This window comes from Pogona vitticeps, chromosome 4 (assembly GCF_051106095.1).
Source record: "Pogona vitticeps strain Pit_001003342236 chromosome 4, PviZW2.1, whole genome shotgun sequence".
Lineage (NCBI taxonomy): Eukaryota > Metazoa > Chordata > Lepidosauria > Squamata > Agamidae > Pogona > Pogona vitticeps.
This window is the reverse complement of record NC_135786.1, coordinates 196,912,339-196,924,707: the sequence shown is the minus strand read 5'-3', so window position 1 is coordinate 196,924,707 and position 12,369 is coordinate 196,912,339. Positions and strand designations below refer to the sequence as shown.

The following is a 12,369-nucleotide window of genomic DNA, read 5'->3' as shown; positions in this document are numbered from 1 at the left end:
AAGAAAAAAAACCACAAAAAATTAAAATAAATAAAAAATCACTGCAAGACTCATAGGAAACGTGATTAATCCCTTCTGGCTGAAGGGGGGGGGGGGGGAAGAAAAGTAATCAAACATGCAAGACCCATTGGAAATGCACAGAAAACAAACGGAGCAGATCGGAAATGCATGGAGAGCAAAGGGACCAGGTCGGAAATGCACAGAGAACAAAGGGAGCAGTTCATAAATGCACACAGAACAAAGGAAAAAGCAAGGGAAGCATGCAAGATCCATTGGAAATTTGGAACCCCCCCCAAAAAAGCAACCAAACTCTCCAAGACCCATCAGAAATGGGGAAAACCTCCAAAACAAACAACCCCCAAGACCCATCGGAATTGGGGGGGGGAACCCAAAAAACAAACCCCTCAAGGCCGATCAGAAATGGGGGGAAAACCAAAAAAAAGACAACCCCCCCAAGACCCATCAGAAATGGGGAAAAACACTCCAAAAAGCAACCAAACCCCCAAGACCCATCGGAAATGGGAGAAACTTCTCCAAAACAAACAAACCCCCCAAGACCTATCACAGCACACAAACATAAACCCGTCCAGCCCAAAACCACGCTGCAAAAACACCCAGAACAGTTTTTTAAAAAGCAGAAACAGCACCTTATCTTACCAGGCAGCCTTCTCTGATCACATACTCTCTAACTGCTGGAGTGAAAGAGCTACAAAGAAGCAGCCTTGTCGCCACCTACAGTTAGAAATTTGAATTTTCTGCCTTTTCCCCCTGAATTTTTCTGTTTGTAACTGGAAGCTCTGGCCACAAGTCGAAGCAAAATTTTGTGGCCGGAGCTGGTCGTAACTCGAAATGGTCATAAAGCAGGGACGTTCGTAAGTCGAGGCACCACTGTGTAGTCTGAATGCATTCTGGTACTTTAAATGAAGGTGTACTGTGCCTCACGAGACATTAGATGAAAAGAAGTTTCCTCCACAAAGAGAACTTATTTTTCAGGGGAATAAACAAAGTAGAGGGAACTTCTGCACAAAGACTCAGTCATGTGAACCCATACAAGCAAGCAGTGGTATTGATTAGACATAGATATACCAAATCATTGAAATCATCCAATCAAATCAATTTAGTAACAGTCTGTATTTGTAATCTTACTTTGTGGGACTGAAACTGAGACAAAATGAAGGGGAGGTGAAAGAGCTGAGTTAATGTATCATCTCAGTATTGCTATAAATCCATTATGTTTGGACCTTTTTGATAAATGGATTTGATTGGATGATTTCAATGAAGTGGTATACCTATGTTTAAGACGATAACTGAAAAAAAAATTATTAAAGTCAATTGATTCTTCCTCGAATACCTCAGATTTACTTGAACAGCTGTACTCATCAAAACAGTCCTAACACTTATCAAATACCTCATGTACAAAAGGCAACATCTTCAGTAGGCTCAAATGGTCTCCCAAACTGAAAATTAAAAATGACTACAAACAAAAACAAGAGGAGATAGTAGTTTCCTGTAGAATAATACATAATTTCACAGGTGTGATTCAACATTACACTTGCAGTACCTGCAAGAGCACAAAGGCAGAAGAGCTATCTACAAAGTACTTCTGTTGGTGCATTGTGCAATAGTTGCAATGGGAAATGTGCAACTGACTGCATGATTTCCTACTGCCACATGTAACACCTGGCAAAAGTACACATGTGTAACTTTATGATATGCCAGCACAAACAGGATAGTTTGCACATTTAATGTGATAATAGTATCAAAGTGTGTACTTTAATTGCATAATGAAGGGGCAAATATTTTCCAGGTCTTCCCCGTGCTCCTGGCACTGCTGCAGGTCCATAGAAAGCTCTGTGAAATATTCTTTCCTTGCTCCGACTCTTATAGGTATGGCACATGAGACAACCAAGATATAATAAACAGCCTTCATTCACAAACTACACCCAGATGGCCACAGAATTATTATCTGTGACTCAGTCTCTTTTAAAGTTTTCTGTCACTGCACATTATATCTGTGTGGGCTGATACTGCCAAGGATTATCTGGCATTGCCAGGCTTTAGAAGGTATCCAAAAATGGATAGGCATTTTGCAAAGCACGAAAAGCATGGAATACTCATCTGGGGAGGTGAGGAGAGTTCCATGTCCGGGTGACCAGGTCACTAGGTAGTAAAACAGGAGAAGAACTTGTGCAGAAGTCTGGCAGAGCACTGGACACAAACTATAGTTCTCAACATTTCATTTATAAAAGAACAACAAACGTCTTAAACAGTATGTCTGCAGTGCAGCTATAACCTAAGAAAGGCAGAAGGAATAAAATTAAAACAAGGGAAAATGAGTGAAAGAAAAAGGAACAGAATGAAAGAAACCATTTCTCCTTGTTCAACATTAGGATCAGATAGTTGGATTAGATTAGGGTTGTTCCTGTGTCAAAGATTAGGTCCAAAAAGGATGATGATTGCCATCCTAGAAGGGCTTGGCAATAGACTAATGGTTGCAAGATTTTGGAGTGAAACCTCTGACACCAATTGACTGAACTACAGTACAATGACACAAAGGGGTAAAGAAGATAACCAATTGGTAGAGCTGCTCAGCTTCAACATAGGTCAAGCAGAAGAGATCCAAGAAAGTGCGAGAGAAGAAGCAGTATGAACTCCATGGACCTAAGACTACAGGCCTGAAGGAAGGGTATGTAAGAACATAAGAGACCCTTGCTGGATCAGGCCAAGGGCCCATCTAGTTCACCTTCCTGCATCTCACAGTGGCTCCACTAGATGCCTCTGGGAGCACATGAGACAACTAGATACCTATCTCCTGATACCACTCCCCTGCATCTGTCATTTTGAGGCACCTTCCTTTTAAGCCTGGAGATTATACATCCCCATCATGGCTTGTAACCTACAATTGACTTTTCCTCCAGGAATCTGTCTAATGCCCTTTTAAAGGCATCTAGCCCAGATGCTATCGCCACATCCTGCAGCAAGGAGTTCCACAGGCTAACAACACGCTGGGACAGGAAATTTTTTTTTTGTCTGTTCTCACTCTCCCAACATTCAATTTGAGTGGATGTCCTCTGATTTTAGTATTGTGTGAGAAGGAAAAGAGCTTCTCTCTATCTACTTTATCCATCCCCTGCATAACTTTATACCTCTCAATCAGGTCCCTCCTCAGGCACCTTTTCTCTAGACTAAAGAGCCCCAAACGCTGTAGCCTTTCCTCATAAGGGAGGTGTCCCAGCCCAGTCATCATTTTAGCCACTCTCTTCTGCACCTTTTCCAGTTCAACTATGTCTTTTTTGAGGTGTGGCGACCAGACCAACATTTATTTAGTATCAAGACAAGCAAGGGCCTTGTGGCATTGGCACTGGGCCTTAGAAAAGAGCAGCAGCCCAGAGAAATGAGAGGGAAAACACCTAAAAACCTGGGAGAGAATGAGCAACGAGGATAGCTCAGTGGATCAGAGTTGTTTTGAAACAAAAAAACAAAGTCCTTCCTAGTTATTTTTAACAACTGGCAACATACTGTACATGTGCTTCCATCTTGTAGGGATTCTATGGTTTGCCATGGATTGCCCCTTAAAGAACCAGAAAGAGAAAGCTGTCCTGAATTGACAGAAAGCAAATGAGTAAGTGGCAGCAATAAGGCATTTGGTACTGCTTAGCCATTAAACATCAGAAGACATAGAAGAAAGTTAACGATGCTGGGGTCTACTGTAGCAGCAAAGCACATTGGAAAGATATTTATGTACTCTCTTTCTCACCAGTTCTGACACTCTACTGTGTATGCCAATAGACTGTCAGAGTGTCGCATTCTGTGTCCCTGTCTAATCCAAGAAACAATAAAACACACTAATGATGCAGGGCATGTGCCAGGCTTGAGACGATAAGCAATTACTGTAAGGCAGCCTTCCTGAATATGGGACTCTCTCAAAATGTTTGTATTATTACTCCCAACATCTCTGAACATTGCTATCAGGAGATGATTGGACTGGTAGCCCAAAACATCTAAGAGGAAGGCAATCTGCTATTTTCAAAAGTTTTGGACTCCAACTCCCATAAGCTCAATCTAAAGGCCAATGATAAGGCATTTTGGGAAGTATGGATCAAAATATTTGGCAAGCATTAGACTGTCTACCCTAGGGACTGTCAGGTTGTGATGGAGGTTTGGCATGTAGTCTGCTGCTTTTTGGGATGTGGTGGTGCTGCAGATTAAAGCACAGAAGCCTCTGTGTTGCAAGGTCAGAAGACCGGCAGTTTTAAGATTGAATCCAAGCGATGGAGTGAGCTCCCATCGCTTGTCCCAGCGTCTGCCAACCTAGCAGTTTGAAAGCATATAAATACGAGTCGATAAATAAGTACCACCTCGGAGGAAAGGTAATGGCATTCCATGTCCAGCCATGCTGGCCATGTGACCACGGAAACTGTCTACGGACAAACGCTGGTTCTATGGCTTGGAGATGGGGATGAGCACTGCCCCCTAGAGTCGGTCATGACTGGACTAAAAATGTCAAGGGGAACCTTTACTTTTACTGTTGCTTTTTGGTACCAAATTCCTGTGGTGCCATTGTGACTTTTGGTTAAAAATATATACACAAGCTGATTAGATATATCTGCATAATGAACACAGATAATAGCAACCTATGTGCTAATAATGACCTATTTTAATAACAGTCTATGACCAACAGCCAATGCTTGGTGACAGACTTCTTTGTTTACAGTCTGTGAAGAAACATTAGACCAAGAAGTTTTTCCAGGTCACATCTGATTTTTTATACTGGAAGATTACAAATTCTGCTAGCAAATAATGACTAAGCTTTGATAACTGGAGTCAAACCTATAAAACAGGATTGCCACATGCAGACAGATGGGCATGATCTCAAACAGGTCAAGACCTAAAAATATTTAGATGTAGTTTTCCAGACAACTGGGCTGTAGATCGCCCATATTTATTTATTTATTTATTTATTTATTTATTTATTTATTTATTTATTTATTTATTTATTTATTTATTTATTTATTTATTTATTTATTTATTTATTTATTTATTTGATTTATATCCCGCCCATCATGTCACTGAACATGCTCAAAAAACTATTATTGCCATCTTGAGATACTTCTTATCTAAAAGGGGATTGTACATGCCATATGTTCTAAAAGTACAGTGGTGCCTCAACTTACGAATGTCCCTACTTACGACCATTTTGAGCTACGACCAGCTCCAGCCGCAAAATTTTGCTTCGATTTGTGGCTGGAGCTTCCACTTACGAACAGAAAAAGGCAGGGGAAAAAGGCGGGAAGTTCAAATTTCTAACTGTAGGTGGTGACGAGGCTGTTTCTTTGTAGCTCTTTCGCTCCAGCAGTTAGAGAGTGTGCGATCGGAGAAGGCTGCCCAGTAAGGTAAGGTGCTGTTTTCTGCTTTTAAAAACTGTTCTGGGTGTTTTTGCAGGGTGGTTTTGGGCTGGGGGTGTTACGTTTCTGTGCTGTGATGGATCTTGGGGGTTTGGTTTTTTGTTTCCCCCCCATTTCTAATGGGTCTTGGGGGATTTGTTTGTTTTTTGGTTTCCCTCATTCTGATGGGTCTTGGGGGATTTGGTTGTTTTTGGAGTGCTTTTCCCCATTTCTGATGGGTCTTGGGGGGTTTGTTTGTTGGTTGTTTTTCCCCCCATTTCCGATGGGTCTTGCAAGCTTCCCTTGCTTTTTAAAAATCTCTTTGCATTTCCAAACTGCCCCTTTGTTCTCTGTGCATTTCTGAACTGCTCCCCTTGTTCTCTGTGCATTTCCGACCTGGTCCCTTTGTTTTCTGTGCATTTCCAATCTGCTCTGTTTGTTTCTGTGCATTTCCAACCTCGTCCCTTTGTTCTCTGTGCATTTCCAACCTCGTCCCTTTGTTCTCTGTGCATTTCAAACCTGGTTCCTTCATTCTCTGTGCATTTCCAATCTGCTTTGTTTGTTTTCTGTGCATTTCCAATCAGTCTTGCACACTTGATTGCTTTTCTTTTCTTTTTCCACCTTCAGCTGGAAGGGATTAATCGAGCTTCCAATGAGTCTTGCAGTGATTTTTTTTTTGTGATTTTTCCCCCCTTCGGCTGGAACGGACTAATTACATTTCAATGCATTTCAATGGGAAATGGTGCTTCGACTTACGGCCATTTCGACTTAACGGCCATCTTCTGGAAACAATTAAGTTCATATGTCGAGGCACTGCTGTATTCCAAGGCAAAGTACTGGCCCAATTTATGTATGGTTCAGGCCTACGTATATATAAGTACTTCTGCCCCCTTGAGACAGTAAAGTTTATATTCCTGAGAAATGTTTTTGTTGTACCACTGTGTATCCCTAATGCCCTACTGAGAAAAGAAATTGGAATGGCCCCACTTGAAGCAAGTGCCTGGCTTCAAATAATCAGTCTCTTACTGAAGTTAAACCTTAATCCTATTGGATTAGCACTACTGATTTTAAGAGATAACCACCCCTCAGGCTGGGTGAGAGCAGTGAGGGAAAACTGTTGTCCTACAGGCTAACCACTCTGGCCTTGTTACATCTGGGATGTCTGAGATTATTAGGAAATGGATCTGGGAAACAGCACCCCCACTCAACAGAGCGTGGGTATCACATTACTCAGTGGCTGGGAATTACTGCAAGCTCTAAACACCCTGGCAGATTATCTTTAGAACTTGCTAGACATCAGAGAGCTATTAACTCTGGCCCATTTCAATGCTCTGCCTTCAAGCTTTTTAGAGGGAAGATACTTATGTATCCCTTAAGGTTAGCTTTTTCACCCCTGCTAATATGGCATAGTGAAAACTGTGGAACATGCTCTGCTGTATTGTGCATTTTATAAGGATTCTCCCAATTTTAAAACATTATCCAGGTAGATGCATTTTAGTTCTCTCTCCTCCTCTCTAGATTCCTCAAGTGAAACCATAGGCAAGGATGCAAAATTTTATGAACCAGTGTGTACAATACAAAATCACGGCACTAACTAGAATTGACACTCAGTTGTAATCTGCATTTCAGCCTGCTTTGTTTTGATTGCAAATATTATATGCTTTGTGGTATTTTAATCTTGTGTATCTAACATGGTTGACTTACAATCATAATAATAAAGTTAAACAGGATGGGGAAAAGCAGACTGGAATTGCCACATGACTGGAGCACTAGACAAGACCAGATTCCATAATGTGAACTGCCAGCTAATTTCTCCTATAGATCTGGCATAACTGTACCAGAGATGCTATCAGAGAGAGGCTAGTAAAGTCAAACAGCAGTTCAATCAGTGCACATTCAAACATGAATGCACAGAGAGACCCCAGCACAAAGCATTCCACTTCCAGCGACAAAGTGTCAGATGAAAGAGTGTGAAGTACTCATACAAAAAATAAGAACACATTTATTTTACTAGTTTACTCATATATTCAGCAAATATCTGTAACAATTTTTCCCCAACCTTGGGTCTCCAGATGTTCTTGGACTGTAACTCCCAGAAGCCTTCACGGGTAGCTGTGCTGGCCAAGACGTCTAGGAGTTGTAGTCCAATAAGAACTGGGAACCCACTGATCTAGATGAATCACCAGTTGAAACCAGAACAAGGGCCGAGACAGAATAAAATCCCACTAAAACAAATTCAGTTGTTATATCCACTGAAACCATGGGACTTAGGTTAATCTTGAAATAACTAGTTTTATTCCTTCAACAAATTGCTCTTAAAATCTTAGTTCAGCAGCTAAATATCTGGGCAATGGGTGGATAAGAATCTTACCGGAGCCTACAGGTCTTGCAGCCTGTTTTAAGAGACAAGTCTTAATTACAAGAATATCTTGAAAACAGAATTTAAAAAAGTCTAGAATAGGCTATAAAAATGATAACTAGCTCATAGTATAGAGAACGCTAGTGGAAAATGATAAAGGCTGCAGAACAGATCTAGCTATTAGAAAGTCACGTCAACAGCTTAGAGAAAGATGTTGTAAAAGGTAGAGCTTTATAGTGCTTGATATCTGAATGTTGTTCTTAGTCAGGGACAGCATGGTACTGCAGCCTAGGGGGAACCAGAGCTCAGTTTGCTTAAACTGCAGAGAAAGTGATAGTACAGTGGTGCCTTGACTTACAAAATTAATCCGTTCCGGAAGATGGACGTAACTTTAAATAGTAATAAATCGAAAAACCATTTCCCATAGGAATGCATTGAAATGCACTTAATCCGTTCAGGCCAAAGAAAAAAAATCACCTAAAAGAACCCCAGCCCAAAACAAAAACAAACAAAAAACCCCACTGCAAGACCCATCAGAAACAGGATTATTACATTCCAGCCGAAGGGGGGGGGGAGAAAAGGAAACAAATTGTGCAAGACCCATCAGAAATGCAAAAAAAGCAAAGCAAAAGGCTCATTACCCCCAGGATTTTCACTTTTACCCCATTTGGGGTAATTTACCCCTGTTCCCTGATCTATGCTCTACCCGCTGGGGCGAAAGAGCTACAAAGAAGCAGCCCCTTCGCCTACCAACAGTTAGCAATTTGAATTCCCCGCCTTTTTTGGTTGTAACTCGAAGCTCCGGCCACAAAATTTTGCAGCCGGAGTTGATCGTAACTTGAAATGGTCGTATGTCGGGACGTTCGTAAGTTGAAGCACAACTGTATAGGAGACAAGGCACCAGAACCTACCTGGTGGGAGCCCAGCTTATGATACTCTCCCCAAGTGCATTACATTGATAATCATCCTCATCTATACAATATTATTGGCCCAAATAGTGAATACTTTACATCAAAGACATTTCCACAAACCCTACACAGCTTTTCCGTTAGATTAAAAAACAAAAGGAAATTCTATAGTTTCTACAGTACATCTATAAAGTTTTCATGATGAACTCTGTTGCTTTTGCTTTTATATAGCTAACCATTTAATAACATTTAGTTAAGAGCCTAGATATTTTTATAGTATCTTTGTATAGAGGCATAATAGGAGTATTTTCAAAGAAGAAGCCTGAGGGTTTAGTTTAGATTTTCCTTTTGAAACAGCAGAAAAACATGTTTCTATAGTGACATCCTGTTAATGAAGTACCATGATTACATACATTTGCAAAGGAAAAAAATATGTAACATAGACTGAACTATTCATAGAATCTCCTCTTGGGCATCTTCTTTGCAGCAATAGGCATAGTTAAGTTGGAACTGGAGTAGGTCCATTTGAATTTGTGGAACTTATGGAAGAGCTGATTCACCAAATCCCTACTGATTCAGTGGGCCTAATTTAGTGCAATTTTCTATGCTAAACAGGATTTCAGCCATGAACTAGGTAAGAAAATACCTTCAATTGGATCACCTTTGTGAATGTCTATGGTAGGCAGGTAATAGGCATGTATTGTAGAATGAGCCTGAAACAGGTGCATTCATGCACCATTAGCAGTTTTTCTCTATCATATCCAGCCTATACCTGCTTGAACTGAATACTTTCAAGAGTTAAAACTGGATTGCTCATGATTAATGTTCTTTGCTGGGCTATGTAGCTTCTTCTTGATGATAAAGTGGCTATTTTTTATTCCACAAAGAAATGAAAACTGTGCCTCATCTCCCATACACTGAAACACTCCTGAATAATAATTATAATTATAATCATCATCATTATCGTTGTAAGTGATATTATTCGCTTCCATCAGACCATTCATTTTTGCACGGTATATGATGCTGGAGCTACTTTTACTACGTTTACCTTTACTGGAGTGGGTGGGGAGTCTTTCTTATCAAAACCCATAGTCCCTTGCAGATAATCTGCCAGGAGCCACATGGTGGCAGCAGGAGAGTCCAGAAGAAAAAGTGGCTAGGGCAACCCATTCTCTTTCTCCTCATTTCATCCCCCAGATGAGCTCCTAAGGGTCTAGCAAACTACATGGAATTGTACTTCAAGTTCTCGTCAAACCCCTCTATGCTGATGGGGCTGCAGTTCAATATTCAATGCTTGGTGGGAGTGGGAACCCCTGAAACCATTTATGACCACATTTCCTTAATCCTAATCTGATCACTATATTACTACTGATCCACTACAGAGATCCACCTGAGGTTTTCAGTGTCCGTTACCCCATTCAAAGACTGCCCAAACTCCTTTGTTTAGTAGAAAAAGACAACATTTCTTCTTCTACACGTCTGGAATGTCACTGAAGACCACTCTGTTCTTGTACAAATCTTTTTATATCCAAGTATACCTAGCAAATATTTCCCCTTCAGTTTCTGTGGCCTGTGTTAGTTTTTCAAGCAGACACTACCATCCTGGCAGGATGCTCAAACTCCTGGGGATTCTCTAAAGGGTTCTTTACTGTAATAAACATAGTCGAGTTGAGCCTCCAATGCCATTTCTCAGTGCTTTATCTTGGTTCAGGTTTTCTTTCCTCTTTTTTCTTTGCATTCTTTCTTCCTGTAGCCACATAGTAAAGATCTCTTTTGGGAGGGGGGGGGGAAAGTTGCACAGTGGATCATTCTGGTTTCTAGAGGGAAGGAAAGGGGGCTACAGAATTGTTTGAAAAGCCAATGAGGAAAGTAAGGAACAAGAAAGTTTTATATTTATAATTCCTTCTGTTCTTCTGGAAATACAAAGAGATCGCTATGGATCTTCAAGGAAGAAGGTAAAAAGACTTTCTATGGTGAAAACATGGCACAGAAAAACGGTCTCTGTATGAACTTGAGCAGGATTGAAGAGGCAAGAAGCATGCTGGTAGTGATGATAGAGCATATACCATACACATGGTATGGTGTATAGATAACTATTATTAAAAAATAATAGTGTATGGACCAAATCTGTCTTCTATTTTAATGCATTCATTATGATTACTGTTAATAAACAACACACTTGTAGAAAAATACAGCAATGGAAAAATTTCCACTTTACATCACTAGTCAGATCCAGGACATTTGGAAAAACTGACAAATTCTACTATATATTTTCCCATATCTTAAATTATCCTCACATTAGCATGGCCCCATATAGCTTTTTTTTTCTTGTAACAAGAACCAGAATTTTTAAAACACCAACACAATAAAGAGTCTCAGGCAATATTTCCACCATAATTAATTGAAGTAATTAGCCTTGCTTCAAAGAAGGCTGGACTGAGCAATTGCAATAAATGGTCAAGGAAGAAGGAAAGAGTTGGGGTCTGCTTCATTCCATCATCTGTTCAACTACGTTTGCCTCCTTAGTCTCACCTTTCATGCTGAAAGTAGTGGATTTTCCTCTAAGGATGAGGAGGAAGGGACAGTGGATTAGGCAATGGAGAAGCTGCTATCAAATTATGTCTAGTGGAAGACCAGAAGACACCCCAAATGCACCCTTGATAGAAGGAAAACCTATGTTTATTACAGATAAACGTAGCAGAAACAGTTTCATTTGCACATATGACAATATATTAAAACCATTTAAAATGCAAATTAATGGCTTCAAAAGATAATTTGTCTCCATAGTTTTTGAGGCAATAATACTGTCAGCAAGTCTAATGTGTTTTAAAATTAAAAGATAATGACACAGACATCATTTCCGACAACAAAATTTAATAGGGGCATAATAGTTCAAATATAATATCTGAAAAATAACAAAAGGGCCCTGTATTTTCTGAAAATTATAGGATTTGTAGCTTAATTAATCAATTGTGAAGTGTATGAACTGCTGTCTAAATCTAGTTCTCATTCTACAGTAAGCTGCACTATAACAACAAATGATCAAATTATTTTTCACCGTCATTCTCTTAATACCAAATTTACGATGGGTAGACGAAGCCACACATGACAAAGTTTTTCTCCATCCTACTTACATATCTTTCCTGCTGGTTTGATTGCCTTGCTGCCTTTAAATATTAAAGTTTTACAGCATGCTTTACTGCCTGTCAGAAAGACATTCACTTCTCAAAAGCAATATTTATGTATCTAAGGAAAATCAGATTTTGTGGACAAAGTAGACCCTGAATTTTTACAAGACACTATTATGAAGCTGAAGTGCATTAACTAGAAAACTGGTGCTTAAAATAAATCAAGTACTGTAAAGAAGAAAATCTGAGCAAAATATCATTTCATCTTGCTGATGTCCTCAATCCTCCCCCTTTTGCTTCTTATTTAGTTTGTTTCCAAACAAACTGTAATATTCAATCTTGGATTATTTAATATATTTATATCTCACTTTCTTCTAGAGAAACTCATGGTTCTTCTGTGTCTGATCTTGTCTATGGAAAAAATAGACAATGCAGTTTAACATAACATGTAGTACTTCTAAATAACTATTCCTTCAAAGCAGAAATATTTCAAAAGAAATTGCATGATCTACATTTTTAGTTCAGGGATGTTTATTTTCTTCATGAAGTTATGCATCTAATTGCCCATTTAAGTCAGTATTTTGAGGAAG

General features: G+C 39.7%; 1 protein-coding gene across 15 annotated transcripts in view; it reads right to left on the bottom strand.

The window, feature by feature from the left end:
- FAM110B (family with sequence similarity 110 member B) overlaps positions 1-12,369 on the bottom strand; it is a 137,103-nt gene that overhangs the window by 51,805 nt on the left and 72,929 nt on the right. The window lies entirely within an intron of this gene.